We start from the raw sequence: 15,857 nt of genomic DNA on the forward strand, positions 1-15,857 counted from the left end.
CAATGGTATTTCCCATCAGTCTGAGTATCAGGAGCCGGGTCTTATCCAGTGCTGTTTTTCTATTAGTCTAACACCCCATTGTCCACTCCTTATCACTGAAATGTTGATGTCATGCCTGGCTTGGAAGTGGTTTCTGCACCGGGACTGTGACAAGCTCGCTTTAATTGAGGGAGGGGGAGGGGTGGAGGAGCCCATTTATCAGAATTCTCATGAGAATTCACTGTGTTCCCCCTAACAGCTGGGCCACGGTGGGCGCCACAACGGAGTGGGCTCCTCTGCCACAATTCCTGGCCTCTTCGGACTAGCACCCCTCAGAGATGAGACGCTGAGGAATGTGGAAAGGACTTTTGAGTTCTTTCTGTGAGCTCTGGGACTTAGCAAACCTATATGGTCCTGGTGAGCTCTGGGACACCCTGGGTTTTTTTTGTTTTTTATGTCTTGCAGCTTCTGAAGACTCCATCAGGGACAGGCTTAGCAGGAACCAGATAAACACTGGGACAATCTGGCTCAAGACCAGTCTGAGCACCAAGGTCTTAACCTTAGTGTGATCAACTTCTAAGGGAAGCTTTGTTTGCTCCCTGCTGCTGGCCCTCTTGGGATTGAGTTTATTCATAGAGAGATGGCCTGTATGTGCACATGTGTATGTGTTTACATATGCGCGCGTGCGCGCGCACGCGAGCGCGCGCGCGCGCGCACACACACACACACACACAGGCACAGCGGTGGGGTGGGGTGGGTGGGATGCAGTTATCACAAAGCATCCTGGGCAGAATATCTGGCTGACAGAGAAAGAAGCCCACAGGGCTGAGCAGGCCCTGTGCAATGAACTCACTGCCTTTCCCCGTAGTCATGGTGATTACTAGGAGGCAGAAAAACTTGGTGAGGTGGTGCAGCTTCTGATGGGGCTGGAGCTGTGCAGAGGCTGGAGAGGGACAATTAAGGACTTGACTAGGGGTCTGGTCTTCAGAATGTACTCAGTAAGTAGGAGTTATCAGCTCCTGGGACTTTGTTCCAAACCTAACTGAGGGCTTAGTGAGCAGGGCAGAGTGGAAGGGAAATTGAGGCCCCTGTCCTGGCATCCCTTTTGTGACAGCTGGAGCAGGGAAGAAGAAGAACCCTATGGTCTGGGCTGGCCTTCATTTGGAAAATGTATCACCAAGTCTCAAGTTCTTACCTGATCTTTCAAAAGAGAACACAAGTGTGCTGTCAGGCAGGTCTAACGTGCCAAACGGAAGCAGAGGACAGCAATGAGTGTGGCCTGACACAAGATGGTAAAATGATTTAAAACACCATCAGGTCTGCTTTTGTGACCTGGTTGTGACGTTCTCAAGCCTGAGCTTTGTAAATTCAATGCCGTGTTTCAATGCCCAAAGGTTGGACACACAGGCAACCAGTTAGAGATGCCCCCTGTCCGCAGAATCAGAGTGTGTGTATAACAAGTACATCCGAGGGCTCCAGACAGTGTTTCTAGCCAGCTCCATTGAAGGTTTCATTTGGTACTTGTTTAACTTACGGCATAGGCTGCTCTCAAATACACAGTCTTCTAGACTTAGCCTCCCAAGCTCTGGGATTACGTGTATGTGCCACCACGACCCACTGTAAAAGCTTCACGTTAAGTGGAGTTTTACCTATACAGTACGGCACCAGACAGTATAAGTCCTGTTAAACATACACATGTCAGCATGCTGCCCAAGAACGTGAACGGTTTGGAGAGAGGTCTGACCACATCAACCCACTCCAGATCTTGGGCCACTGAGGGTCCAGCTTGTCTCCCCGTGGCCCAGCAAGATTGAAGCCAAGCCCCAGAGCTAACCCAGCAAGTGCCAAGGACCAGGAGTACCTATGGGAATTCTGTTTACTATGTTCTTGCCAGGCATTAGAAGGCCTTCCAGGAAGAGCACTGTGCCTCCCTGGTAGTCAAAGCCACAACCTATCACTAGAATTCAAATCTAGGTCTTTTGAGTCCAAATTCAGGCCTTTTTCCATGACCTCAAGAGGCAGAAGATAAGTCACTTGGCTTTGTCTTAAACACACATTCCTGGGATGAAAGGGGGCTTAGGAACAGGGCAGGGCTGCATGCGCCTCACAGTGGCTACTTTCACTCCTCAAGGTCTTCCAGGTGCTCAGGGAGCACCTCCTGTCCTTGGGTTTTTGGCTCAGAGACAGGCCAGGATTTGAGAAGTCCATGAGAGGAAACCCATATCCCAGTGCCAGACTCCGTGGACTCGCCTTCTCTTTCTGATAACTCCACCCTCCCAGAAACCCAGGGGCTCAGAATGGTGGCAGAAACTGGTGGGAAACACATCAGTGCCATGTGATGAAAGATGTCCCATCTGTCTCCCCGCTCCATCTTCCCATACTGGGGTCTGATCCCCTGGCGTTCTACCGTTAAAGCTATTTTTGTTTGTTTATTTGTTTATCCTTTTTGGACAGCTCATGTGGCCCAGGCTGGCTTCACACTTACTATGTAGCGAGGGATGGTCTTTAGCTTCTGATCTTCCTGTCTGTACCTCCCAAGAACTTGGGTTACAGGCATGTACACCTCTCCCCAGTTTATAAGGTGTTGGGAATTGAGCTCAGGGCTTTGTGAGTGCTATACAAGCACTTCAACTGAGCCACATCCTCAATCAGGTTCTCCATTTCCTCCTCCCTTCTTACTTGTGGGTGGATGTGTGTGTGACAGTGTGTGTATGTGTGTGTGAAAGAGAAAGTGTGTGTGTGTGTGAAAGAGAAAGAGAAGGTGTGTGTGTGAAAGAGAGACAAAGAGTATGTGTCTCTCTGTGTGTATGTGTGTATGTGAGTGTGTGTGTATGTGTGTGTTCATGTATGGGTGTCTATGTTTGTGTTTGTATGTGTGGATGTGTGTATGACTCTGTGTGTGAAAGAGAAAGAGAAGGTGTGTGTGTAAGAGAGAGACAGAGACTGTGTGTCTCCCTATGTGTATGTGTGTGTGAGAGAATGTGGGTGTATATGTGTGAGTATGAGTGTATGTGTGTGTGTGTGTGTGTGTGTGTGTGTGTGTGTGTGAGAGAGAGAGAGAGAGAGAGAGAGAGAGAGAGAGAGAGAGAGAGAGAGGGAGAGATGGGAATTGAATTAGGGCCTTTTGAACATTAGGCAGGCTCTACCATGCGGTTTCTCCTCAGCCTTTGTTTTGTTCTCACTTTGAAACGGGGTCTTGATAATCGTTCATGTTGCCTTGACCCCCTTCGTTCTTCTTTCCCAGCTTTCCCAGTAGCTGGGATCATGAGTCCACATGCCTCCATGCCTGGCTGGAGCTGTTTTAGGGGCAGCTTTTAAAAAAGTTCTTCTGCCTGAAGTTCTGTATCCTCCTACACTGACAGAGTAAATGGTACCAATGGCCCTTCAATTCATCCTACTGAGAAGACCATAAATGTGTGGTTACGTCCACATGCTTTACCTTGACTGGTGTCTCTTAGGAGCTCTGGGGGGCCAGGGAGAAGTGAAGGGTCACAGAGAAGAAGAAAAGACTTGTTTTAGTAAGGGGTGTATGATTTCCTTTCCTGCCGAATTTCATGGTTAGGATGAATTCCTTGGTTGGTTCTTGGGGTTCAGGTGACATTTCCAAGGTGTCCCTCTACTCAAGTATGTTTCTTAAGCCTCCCCCATCCCAGTGGCTGGTTTCCGGGATGGTAGAGGGTCTAGCTGCATTTCTTGGAAAATTCTTACAAACATTAAAGTGCTTTCTCCTCTTCCAGAACAAACAGCTTTGTTTAGAGAGTTATCAGAGCCCCACCTGGCTTTTGATTCGTGCCTCAGCATACAATGCCTGGAGACTCTTCCCCTCCCCTCTCTCCTCCGGTTTCTGACCTTGTCTTTCACCCTGCCTCTCCTTTCTCTCTTGGGATTTGAAATTCTGCACATGGAATTATGACTCATTTGGGAAGTCAGTGATCTCCTTGAGGAAAAAGCATATTCATCTTTGGCCACACCCCCAATTTAGCACCCTCTCCTCTGTTTTCCACAGATCTCTCGATAGCCCTGGCTAAGTTTTTGCCACTAGTATTGGATAATCTCCTATCCCCTTCATCATGGCAAGCCCATGGGCAGGGACTGCTGTTCCTGTTTCCACCACATTCCCACATCTCCGTGAGGTGACAAACGTATAGATGTGTGGTATGTGTGAGGTTGAAAGCAGAGACGTGTCGCACAAAGGCCTGGGCTTCAGAAGAGTGTGGACAGCTCCATGAGAAGGAACAGGATTTGGATCCCAACAGGGAGGCCCCCAGGAGTGAGAAAGCAGTATGTGGTAGAGCCTCTTCAAAGAGCAGTGGGACTAAGAGACATTGGGGCCTCCTGAGAAGGAACAGAACACTGAGGCTCCCAAAGGGAACCAATTTGCTGTATTCATAGGTGAAGAGGGGGCACATACTCACGGGTACTCTTCTGAAAGTACTGCCACATTCCCAGGCCCCCCCTCAGCACCCAGCCCAGCCTGGCTCTGCAGGGAGCAGTGTACGTGAGAGAGGTCAATCTCCCTACATAGTGAGGACAGTCAGAACCCAGACACACATGGTGGTTAGGCCCTGCATAGAGGGGCAGCCTCGGTCAGTAGGAGCTACACCGAGGAGTGCCCTCTGTGGAGGCAGAACCCTCTTACACAGAAGCTCACTGTCTAAGATCAAAACTACTGAAACCAGTGTCCCAAGCTGGAGGCCCAAACCTGAGGTGGTGAGATCCCCACACAGGAGGAAGTGGCTTCCAGAGAGGGGAAGAAATGAAAACCCATTTTCAGTTATCTTCAAAAAGGCCCAGTGGCAGAAGCCAGGCGTCTAACAAACCCAGTCTCCACAGCAGTTTCCCTCAGGGAGTGAAGGACAGATTAGACACTTGCTGGAAAGAGTGAAAGATGCCTGGGCCTGAGCAAGCCCGAGTCTGTGGACCTCTCATGCCGTTTGGCAGCGGCACAGACCAAAGTCAGCGTCACGTTGAGGCCATTTTGAGGCCTTTCCCTTCCTTCCCGTCTTCCTCATCCCTTGGCTGCTCCTCCCTGGCTCCAGGGTCTGTCTTTATCTTGTCCCGTTTCCACCGCTATCAGCCATTATCTAGGTGATGCCGCCACCGGACTGGCAGAGCAGGAAGCCGGCCCGAGAGTCCTCTCGCCATTCTCCACCCTCTTCCTCCTCTAGAGACAAAAGCCAAAGCAGCCCCGCGAGCAGATGCGCGTTTCCCTTGACTCTTTGACTCTCATTTCCCACTCTCATTTTTCCGCAGGCTCCAGTTTTCCACAAGCAGACTGTCCTTAGGAGCCACCACGTCCCCAGAGGCACGGAGGCCCACGACTGTCACTTCCTCTCCAAGCCTGTCTGCAGAGGACCCAACACAGCTCTCCAAAGCCAAAGCAGACTTCTTATCCACAGTGAAATCAACTGGACCAGAAAACAGCTCTGCACATCCGGCTGTTGGAGCCTGTTTGGGCTGGACACAGCTCTGGTCTTCCTCATGAACAGGTCTCCCCAAGCTCTTCCTCTCCCCGGCCTGGCTGGGGCTCTAGTGACAGTTGCAAGAAGGATGTTTTGGTCAAAGGGCACTAAGCATCGTATATTATTCCAGGATTCCCCCGGGCATTTACTGTGCCTGTCTTCCATTGCTACCAGAGGTGAGAGGAAGAGACTAACAGCACCTGATCTGGGGAAAGCAGGGAGGAAGTCTGGATAAATCACAGTGCTCTAAAGCCTGGTTGAAGAGGCCCAGAGCAACAGGAGGGTAAAAACTAAGTACCTTCCTTGAGAAGGTGCCGGTTGAGAGACAGGAGCTTCCAAGGAGCATTCACAGTCCTTAATGGGTTCTCTGTGCCAGACCTAGTGCGAAGGTCTTGGCATGCTTGTCTCAGTTAGTCCTTAAGCAAACCTATGTGTCAGATGTGATTGCTGTTCCCAGATTGCACAGAGCCTGAGGCTCAGAGGAGTTAAGCCATGGCCTCAGAGCTAAGGGCTGAGTTCCAGGGCACCAGCAACTGAGATGCCTACTCGTGCCTTCCTCTCCCTTTGCTTCAGGGTCGGGTCTCTCTTGCCTGGTGAGTGACAGCAAGACACTTAGTCTTCCAGGGTCTCAGTTTTCCTTTTCTGTAAAAGGGGCTGAGCATCTGTCAGGGTTATGGACAGTTTTGAAGGAACAAGGCAGACAATTTGCTCGGCAGTGTCTGAGTGGGAACACACACTCCAGCCAAGCTATGCACGACGGTTTCTGTAATCACTGTCACCAGGCGCTCTGTAGGAGGTCACTGTCTAAATGGTGCACATTCTGCAACTTTCTCTCTTCCTGGCTTTACCTCTCCTTTCCCCTCTCTGACTTGCTGCGACTCCCCAGGGTTCCAACAACCCTGTCACTTAAGTCAGCTGGAGAGCGAGTCCCATTTTACTAAAACCACAAGAAATATAGTGAACGACATGCTGGTGGCTTTAACTACCGAGAGCAGCCCTTGTGGCCATCTCTGTCACCAAGACTTCCTCATCTTTCCAGACCCCAGCTTTGTCCCTAACAAGCACCATCTCCCCAGCCACCAGATGCTGGCAACCTCTGCTCTCTGTCTCTGCCTGTCTGAACCACTTCGGCACCTCTTGCCAGTGGATCATACATCTTTGGACTTTTCTGTGACCAATTTGCTTTCTGGAACATGGTGTGCTCAGGAGCTAATGATGTGACATGCATCAGAATGTCCTTCATTTTTAAGACTCTTTTGTCGGCTTCACTCATTCATAGAGAAACACGAGCCATCTCCATCCTAGGATAGGTGAAAATGGTATGTAGACATGGATGTATGTGCATTGTAGAAGTTGGATTCTTTTGATTCATTATATATATATATTACATATATAACATATGTAATATATATATATAAAACCACTATGAACCACAATGTCAAAAATGTGTAATTGTTGGATGTAATGGCAATTCTGTTTAATGCATGTGTATGCATGTGTGCATATGTGTTTGTACATGTATGTATGTGCATATATGTTTGCCTATGCAGGCAAGTATGGAGGCTACAAGTTGATATTGGGTGTCTTTCTCTATTTCATCTGTTTTTGAGACAAGGTCTCACTATACCCCTGCCTGGTCTGAAACTCAGCACACAGACCAAGCTAGCTTTGAATTCACTGAGCGCCATGTGCCTCTGCCACCTGATGTTTGGAGTGTGCGCCGCTATGCCTGGCTCTACCCTTTTTCCTTAAGATTTATTTTATTGTTATTATGTGCATGTGTGTGTGTGTGAGTATGTGTATGTGCAAGTGAGTGTAGGTGCTTTCTGAGGTCAGAAGAGAGCATTCCATCCCTTGGAGTCTCGGCAGTCTCGGGCAGCCCAGTGTGGGTGCTGGGAACTGAACTCCGGTCCTATGGGAGAGCAGCGAGTGCTTTCATCCATCTCTTCCGCCCCTTTGCCTTATGCTTTTGAGCAGCTGCTCACTGAACTGGTACTCACGGCCTGGCTAGACTGGCTGGCTAACTAGCCTTAGGCATCCCCCTGTCTCTAGGCCACAGCCACAGCCAGCAGTGGTGTTACAGGCATGCACAGTGCACAGTGCTTGGATGTTTTTAAGGGTGCTAGGGATTCAAACTCAAGTCTTTATGCTTGCACAGCAAGCACCATATCTGCCAGGACACCTCCCAGATGATGTCAATTTTTCAAAGATTCTCTTCACAACTTTTTCTTTTCATGGCTGTTGCATTAACTTAGAACCACAGCAACAGGGCACAGGGGCTCTGGCTTCAGCCCAACTCATCAGCATTTGGTATTTTCTGTTCCTTTTCCTCCTAAGAATAGCTCTCTCAATGATTATACGTGGGATCAGTCTCTATCTAACCTTCTCATGAGTGAGAGTCTCCTTATTTCAGGAGACAGTTTGTTCTCCGTAGAGGAATTGGTCCGACTGTTGGGAAACTCTTCCTATCCTGAGTCAAAACCACAGTGCACCTGCCACCGATCAGCCTGCCCTTGTCCCGGGGATCACCCTCAAGACTATTGCCTTGTCTTTGGTCTACAGAGGCACACAGACCTGTATACTGGTCTCTCTTTGTGCCAGTTAGCTTCTAACTGCCCTAAAAATGGGGGATGGCAGACCAATGCTGTCTCCTCTGACACACCCTGTGTCTCCCATGGCACAGGCACAACTCGGCTGGAGGACACCGTCTCTCTTCCAGGGAGTGTGAGTTATGAGAGGCAGACTCTGGCTCCTTGAGGAGTTAAATCATCCCTTGACTCAGAGGAGAGCCCTTTGGCCCATGGGATAGCATTTTTCATCCCGGCACCCCCGGGACCAGGCTCTGTGTCATGAAGAGTGCAGCTCCCATTCTTTTCCCTCAGAAACTCGTAAATCATGCTTATTAGCACTTCAGCTCTTCACAGACATGAGCAGCTGGCCAGTACTACGTCTCCTAAGTGCTTCTTGAGGACAGGAAGCGGTGCCTCGAGGGCCCCGGGGGACCTGTTCTTCATCTCCAGATGCCGTAATTCTATTTGGGTTCCCTTGGGCACCAGCCAAGACTCCCATCGCTAGTTCACATAACACAGAGGATGGCAGGGCTGGTGGTGTTCCCAGGGCAGGGATGGCCAATGAAGGGGGATCAAGGCTCCTAAATGAGGGTTGTTCCACCGTGTCTGTTTATGGTGACCGCTTCCTTTGGTACTTCTTGGACAAGTGTCGTGGACCTCTGCTGTGAGGTTCTGCCCTGTTCCTCCCTCACCTTCATCTTCATCCACCTTCTTCATCTGTAAAATGGAGGGATTCTGTGGTGGTCATCAAGGCTCCACCCAGCTCCATCCACCCCTGACTTGGCAGTTAAGTGTTTCAAGTGAATGGTCCACCATTACAATTCCAGGTGGCACTAACTCTTATGGCCATTTTTATTGGAACATTGGGACTAATATAGGCCATGCTAGAGTATCTGAAAACAGGAGGAGAGCTGGTGAGTGAGGGATAGCCAGTCTGAAGAACTAACCTGGAGTGTTTTTAATCAGAGAGGCACAACCCACACAGATAGGTAAAAGCTTTTGCTGGACCCTGTGAGGGTGTGCAGTGCCTATGTAATATCCAGGGAAGATGCTCCTTGGTTATTGATAAGGGATAGAACTTGGCATTGTATAGAAGTCTCTGCTGGGAACCTGAAGCCAGGGCTGCCTCTGGCACCCTTCACACACATGTGGGGCAGCTTTGATGGGATGGTTATGGATGAGTGTTTATAGTATTTACATCAAAGCCACGGCAGAAGATTAGCTTCTCCACACTGGTTGACTGGTCCTCAGATGTCAGTGGTGAGCCCCCTAATTTAGTAAGGGATGACATTGCACAAATCCACCTCAACCACTGGGTCAGTAAGGGCTATCAGTGACCTTGGGAATGTGAGCTGATAGGGGAGAAAGTTCTGGATTAGGAAGCAGAGTACTTGAGTGCTCCCTCCTCCCCGAGCTGTGCCTCTGGCTAGCCAAGTGACCTAGCAGCGGTGACAGGTGCTGTCTATTCCTGCTCAACCACTCCATCCTGAGGTCATGTGACACCTAACTGCATCATCACATGTCTGGTCAATCAAACTCAATCCTGAGAGTTAACAATGGGTCCATGAGGCCAGTGGGAGAATATCGCCCCTTCATGGCTGATACACCGGCTGTTGGAATGGAATGAGTTCTTACTGGGATTAAGTGACCAAAGTCTATAGTGGTCACAAATTCCTCCTCTATAGGAGGAAGCTTGCTGGGACCAGGGTACAATGAGAGAACACTCAAAGGGCAAAAGAACTAAAGGACAGCTACAAGCGAAGCAAGTTTTCTTTGCATCTTAGGAATTGGCATTACCAACCACTGTCATTCACTCTGGTGGCTTTGAGTTTTGACCACTAAGAAAGCTGTGACCCAGAAGACCACTTTGTGGACAGGGCTCCATGAAAATGAAGATAACGGTATAGGTGAGAGCTTCCAGGTTCTTCTTTTATCCATAAAGAAGGAGAAATCATGGTCCAGGTCACTTCCAAAGCTTCCCATGAGACCTGAAAGCCATGTTTTCTTCCCTTAGAATCTCAATGTTCTCTGATGGGAGCAAGGTAGGAAGTTAGCAATCACTGAGTGTTTGTGGCCACAGCTGCAGGCAGGCTTTCTGGTTTAGCAGTCTCCATGACTCCTAGAAAGAGGTGTCACCTCTCTGTTTTGCAAGTGAGGAAATTGCAGCATGGGCAGGTCTTCTAACTCAAGGTCACAAAGTCAAGTGAAGGTTAGAGATGTGGTTAGAAACTAGATCAGAATTCATGATGGCACCCTGGAAGTGAGCTTTAGATGGTCTCACCAGCATATTATATTCTCTCTCTCTCTCTCTCTCTCTCTCTCTCTCTCTCTCCCTCCCTCCCTCCCTCCCTCCCTTCCTCCCCCCTCCCCCTCTCTCTCGTCCCCCCTTTTTATCTTTCTTTCTCCCTTGTGTGGGTATAATAGTGCTAGTATGTACGTTCACACATGCATACGTGTGTGTGCATGTGTAGGCTAGAAGTCATTGCCAGATATCTTCCTCAGTTGCTCTCTACTTCGTTTTATTTATTTTATGTGTACGAATGTTTGGGCTGCATGCATATATGTAGACCATGCACATGTCTGGTTCCTGAGGAGGCAAGAAGAGGGCAGAGGATTTCTTGGCAAGCTAATTACAAATAGTGGTGAATTGCCATGTGCACGCTGGGAACTGAACCTGTGTCCTCTGCAAGAACAACGAATGTTCCTAACCATTGAGCAATCTCTTCAGTTCCTCCTCCTTGTTTCTTGAGATTTGGCTAGAATGCCTGGCTGATGGGCTCTGGGAACCACCCTGTCTCTTCCTTTTTGGTTCCAGCACTGGGGTTTCAGGCACATGTAGATACACCAGGCTTTTCCATGGGTGCTGGGGATCTGAGCTCTGGTCATCGTGCTTGTGACGTATTTTACTGACTGAGCCATCTCAGTATCACTTTCATGTTAGCAAGGAGTGGGCTCACCAAGGCCTCTAAGGTAGGGTGGCCTCTATTCTGTATAAATGCTGCTTTGTTTTGTTTTGTTTTGTTTTGTTTTGTTTTTGCTCCATGAAGCAGGTTGCGCCCCCTCTCCTCTGTTATATAGAATCGAGTTCTACCAACTGAGCTCTATTCCTGGCCTGGCCATTTGCCCCCAAATCTCTATAAGCAAATAGTTACATAGACCATAAACTGTTCTTACTTTAGATGCCCTATGTATAAGCCCACACTCTGTTTTAAATTTGTACAAATCATACACAAATACATTGAAAGAGGACTTTGGAGATGGGGGAAGTTAAGTAGTCAGAGGTTATTTTCACATCATCTGCTTCTTTGAATCTCTCTCTCTCTCTCTCTCTCTCTCTCTCTCTGTGTGTGTGTGTGTGTGTGTGTGTGTGTGTGTTTGTGTGTAATGACTAAAGCACCCATTTTAAGTTAGACAAGATAAAGGACTAGGGAGATGCTTGCTGTGGAGATCAGAAGGCCTGAGGTCAACCCCACACCCGGGTAAAAGTTGAGCACGGTCCTGAGTGCCTGTAACCTCAGCATCAGGGATCAGAGATGCCAACTCCAGGAGAGCACGCTGGCCAGCTAGGGACGGAACCAGCAAGCTTCAGGCTCAATGAGAGGCCTGTATCTCAAAAACCAAGGTAGAGAGCAATAGAGGAAGACGCCTCACATCCCTTTTACACACATGCATACACACACACACACATTCACACACACATGTACACACACACACTCACACACAAACTCACACACATACACACACATGTACACACACGTACACACACTCTTACACACACACAAACACACATACACACACTCATACACACACTCACACACATACACACATGCACACACACACTCACACAACACTCTCACACACACGTACACACACAAACACACACGCACACACTCACACACACACATGTACACACACATACTGCTTTGGCTCATCTTCATGTTGATACAAAACCAAATCCTACAGCCCAGTGTTCAGAACCAAATCCTAGAAGCCAGTGTTCCAAACATGAAGTGCAGTTCTCTTGGACTGAGGCAGGAGAACAGATCGTCTACAGCAACCCTTGCAGGTAGCACGCAGTGTGGATCCCTTCCCACCCTGTTCTCCCTCCTCCTGCAGGCCACCCAGCCAGCTTCAGTAGCAGTGTCTAATCCCAGGAGTTTGGGGATGGACACTGGAGCAGGGGGCAAGTCCTCAAAGGGAATGAATGAATGTTATGGAATATGTATTGCCCCGCACCATTCCCTACTGGAGCCTGAGGAGGAGGCCAGACTCTCATCTCTCAGAGGAACAGAAGCCCACATGATGCCTGACTGTAGAGAAAGGTGCTGAGTAAGGACAGGAACATCACATGGAGGTGAGCCTGAGTAAATGAATTCTCTCACACATCTCTGATCCCCACGGGACCCATAAGCTGCCTGATACCATCTTTGTTCGTTGACTTTCCTCACACTCACCAACAGAAGCTGAGCAACTGTGTTTCCTGACTGAGTCAAAATTACTACGAAGGCTTGTGCACTCCCCCACAGCCTTCTCTCATCTTTCTTCTTCTTCTTTTATTTTGTCTTGAGACATTAAGGCAGTGTCTGACTCTGTAGCCCAGGCTGGCTTTAGTGGCCCTCTGGTCTTAGCTCCCAGGTGCTGGGACTATAAAGCCCAGTGCTTGTGTTTTCTCCCTCCTTCTCTTCCCTCATTCCCTTTTCTTCCTTTTTTTCCTGAAAATGAGGACATGACCACTCCTAGGTGTGGTTGAGGTAAAGGTTTTACTGTAGGTATGAGGGACAGAGCAGCCAGAGGCATCTGGAATAATCCAGACTGACTTGGGTCGTAAGAGGAGAGAGAGAAGGGGAGAATAATGGAAGCAAGAAGAGAGAGAAGAGAGAGGCTAAGAGGTTCAAAAGCTCATAGCCAACATGGCGAAGCCCAGCCCTCAGGCTGGAGAACTTTAGAGTGGAGGGTGCGTGAAAAGTACCTCAGGTACTGAGCCTTAGAGACTCTTTGGAACCTAACCCTCCCTGCCTCCCTCTCCTCCTCCACTCCCCCTCATTCTTTCCTTCCTTCCCTCCTTCCCTTTCCCTCCCTCCTTCCTCTTGGCTCCATAGTCCAGGTTAGCTTCGGACTCAAAAAGTCCCTGCCTTAGCCATTGTACTGCTGGGATGCCAAGTTTGTCACTACACCCAGTTCCTGGGCTGGTTTCCTGTTGCTGCCACAGCGAAGGGTCACAGCCCCGGTTACTCAAACAACAGACAGTTATTCTCTCACAGTTTTGTACACTGGATGCTCATGGTCAAGGCTATGGCTAGCTCATCCGAGGCCTTGCTGCTTCGGGTACAGATGCCATCCTCCCCCACATCCTCACACGGTGTCCCTGTCCCTCCGTGACTGCCTGCGCCCTGATCTCTTTTATTTATTTATTTATTTATTTATTTTTATTTTTTTCGGAGCTGGGGACCGAACCCAGGGCCTTGCGCTCACTAGGCAAGCGCTCTACCACTGAGCTAAGTCCCCAACCCCCCTGATCTCTTTTATAAGGACATCAGCCATACTGGATTAGCCCAGCCTAATAAGTTTAGTTTATTTTAAATACCCCTTTAAAGATCCCTGTCCAAATGCAGTGATACTCAGGACTCTGACCTAGGTTTGGAGGGCCCAGCCCAGCTCGTAACAAAGCCCATGAAGACCGTACAGATTGTGGAGCTCTGGGCAGCCTAGGGGCTAGAGAGTGGTGAGCGAGCCTCAGGGTTCACTGTGGCAACACATGGGTATTAATATGTGGCAAAGGCCAGCTGGAGTCACAGAGCACTGCAAGGTACAGGACAGAGGATGTGAGATGGACGGACTCCTGCTTGGGAAGTGTTTTCAGGCCCCCAACAGAGGGAACTACTAAAGAAATATGTTTATTATCACAACGCTACTGAAACCTGCTTCTGGCCTGTGCCTCTGTTTTCTGGCCTTGACCACCACCCCCACCCAACCCCTCCACCCCCGTCACTGATGAGTGCACGGTCTCTGTCTCCAGCTCCCATTTCTTGCCCACCATCGCTATGGGCCGGTCCAGCCCACACAGCGTGCAACATCGTCAAGGTCGTGGGCTGCGAGGCAAAGGGAGGCCCAAGATGGAATAAGGCTAAACTCACGCCCTTGAGCTGCCTTCTCAAGGGCGCTATGATGTCTCAGACACCAGCTGCAGCTGTCCTGGGGGAGCCAGAAAGTTCTAGTTTATTGTGTGTGGAAGGGTTTGGTGCTGAGAAACAGCCTACTCTAGGAAAGGGCCTGTAAGCCCTGTTCCCTAGGTGCTTAGTTGCATTTTGCAGATACTTGTTTTGTGACACCAGCATTGCTGCTTTGAAGGATTCCACGTGTGGAGGCTGTTTTCCCAACATGCAGGACACCTCTCTGCACAATGCTAATACCCTTGGGACATCGTCACCCACTCCACCTGCACAGTAAGGACTGGAAATACTGGCTAGCCACACCTTCATTATGTAGGAAAACCACCCAAGGCTTAGAATGGACAATTGGCTCCAGGGAGCAAAACTGCTTTAGGGAGCACTGATATCTAGCCTCTGAGTCTAACAGATCCCTTCAATGCCTGGAAAGGGGAGCTGAGGCCTAGAGGGAAGAGGCAGCCCAAGGTTCTGCAGCCAGGCGGGAGCAGACTTGCTTCTTCTGACCTCAGACATAGGCATGCTTTCCTCCATCCCCTGTGATTAGTGGGCCAGGTGAAGGTAAGGCCACTTGCTGTGCCACTGGTTCACTGTTCCACAGGGTGGTGACCAGGGTTGGTACACACTTGGCTTGGGAACGGCACCACCAGTCTCTGACCTGCACTACAGCAGCTGTGCCAGCAGCAGTACTAAGTTGGGAGGAGCTGGCCTCTCATGCCATCCACTAGTGACCCATCAGGGAAGGAGGGAACAGGCTGTAGGATTCAGGTGGCTCCAAGTCAGTGGTCTAGGGTGGATGCCGACTGGACAAGCTATGACTCGGTTCATTGTTCTCAGCTCCTCATCTCTACTGGGAGGTGAGAGTGCTCTGAGGGTGAGCGAAGGGGTCAATCATCCGTCCTCGTACCTGGAACATGGTAGGTGCTGTAAACAACCGTTCCTATGTCATGGCCTGCCAAGGCAGGAGCTCGGAGAGAGCTGGTGCCTGTGGCACTAACCAAGCCCTTGGGCTGGTACCCTTGTCTCTCGTGCTCCTGTTGTCCCTACATGGTCCCCAGCCCGCTCTCCTTCTTTTCAAGATATCTTTTCTCCAGCATCTCAAAGTTCATATGAGGCCACGAGTATGAGGGATGGGCACGTGGACACAGAATATGCTTCACATGTGTGGCAGTTCCTGTCCCCATCAAGCACAACCCTAGCGTCACTACCACCACCTGTCATAGCGTGGTGCAGCACCCAGACCTGAAGAGCAGGGATGAAAGGTCTGAATCCAGTGCAGCAGTGGCCAGCCATCGTTGAGCATCCACACATGCTATAAGCAGGCAAGGAGTGTACAATCTACTGACTGTGCTGGGTTTCTGAGAGCCCACTGTCTAAACTGTGTCCCTGCCCTTTGCAGGGCCATCTCCCATCTCTGCGAGTGGCCAGCTGATGGATCTCTGAACTCCTCTTAGCCCCATCATCCCAGGACCCATAACTGGGGCTGCACTGAGCTGTGTGTTATCCACAGGAAGTGGGCGCTTATCTGGCCCACAGTGCCCAGGAGGCCAGCCCAGGAAGCTGTGTTAGTAGTTGGTCAGCCAGGAGACTACTGCAGTAGCTCAAACCCAAGGAACTGGGGACCTGTGAGCCTCAAGCTATGTCAGAGAGAAAAGCATTCAGCATGAAGCTGTGTATTAGAG

At 49.7% G+C, this 15,857-nt stretch overlaps 1 long non-coding RNA gene across 1 annotated transcript in view; it reads left to right on the forward strand.

Annotated features, from left to right (window-relative positions):
• Positions 1–222: 222 nt before the first annotated feature.
• The window catches only part of LOC148000997 (uncharacterized), a 25,044-nt gene continuing 9,409 nt past the window's right edge, over positions 223–15,857 (forward strand). The window contains exons 1-2 of the long non-coding RNA XR_015638864.1: positions 223–396; positions 5,233–5,617. This is a non-coding gene — a long non-coding RNA (uncharacterized LOC148000997). The remainder of the gene's footprint in view (positions 397–5,232; positions 5,618–15,857) is intronic.

Source organism: Rattus norvegicus, chromosome 15 (genome assembly GCF_021556685.1).
Source record: "Rattus norvegicus strain SHRSP/BbbUtx chromosome 15, alternate assembly SHRSP_T2T, whole genome shotgun sequence".
In the NCBI taxonomy this organism is placed as follows: Eukaryota; Metazoa; Chordata; class Mammalia; order Rodentia; family Muridae; genus Rattus; species Rattus norvegicus.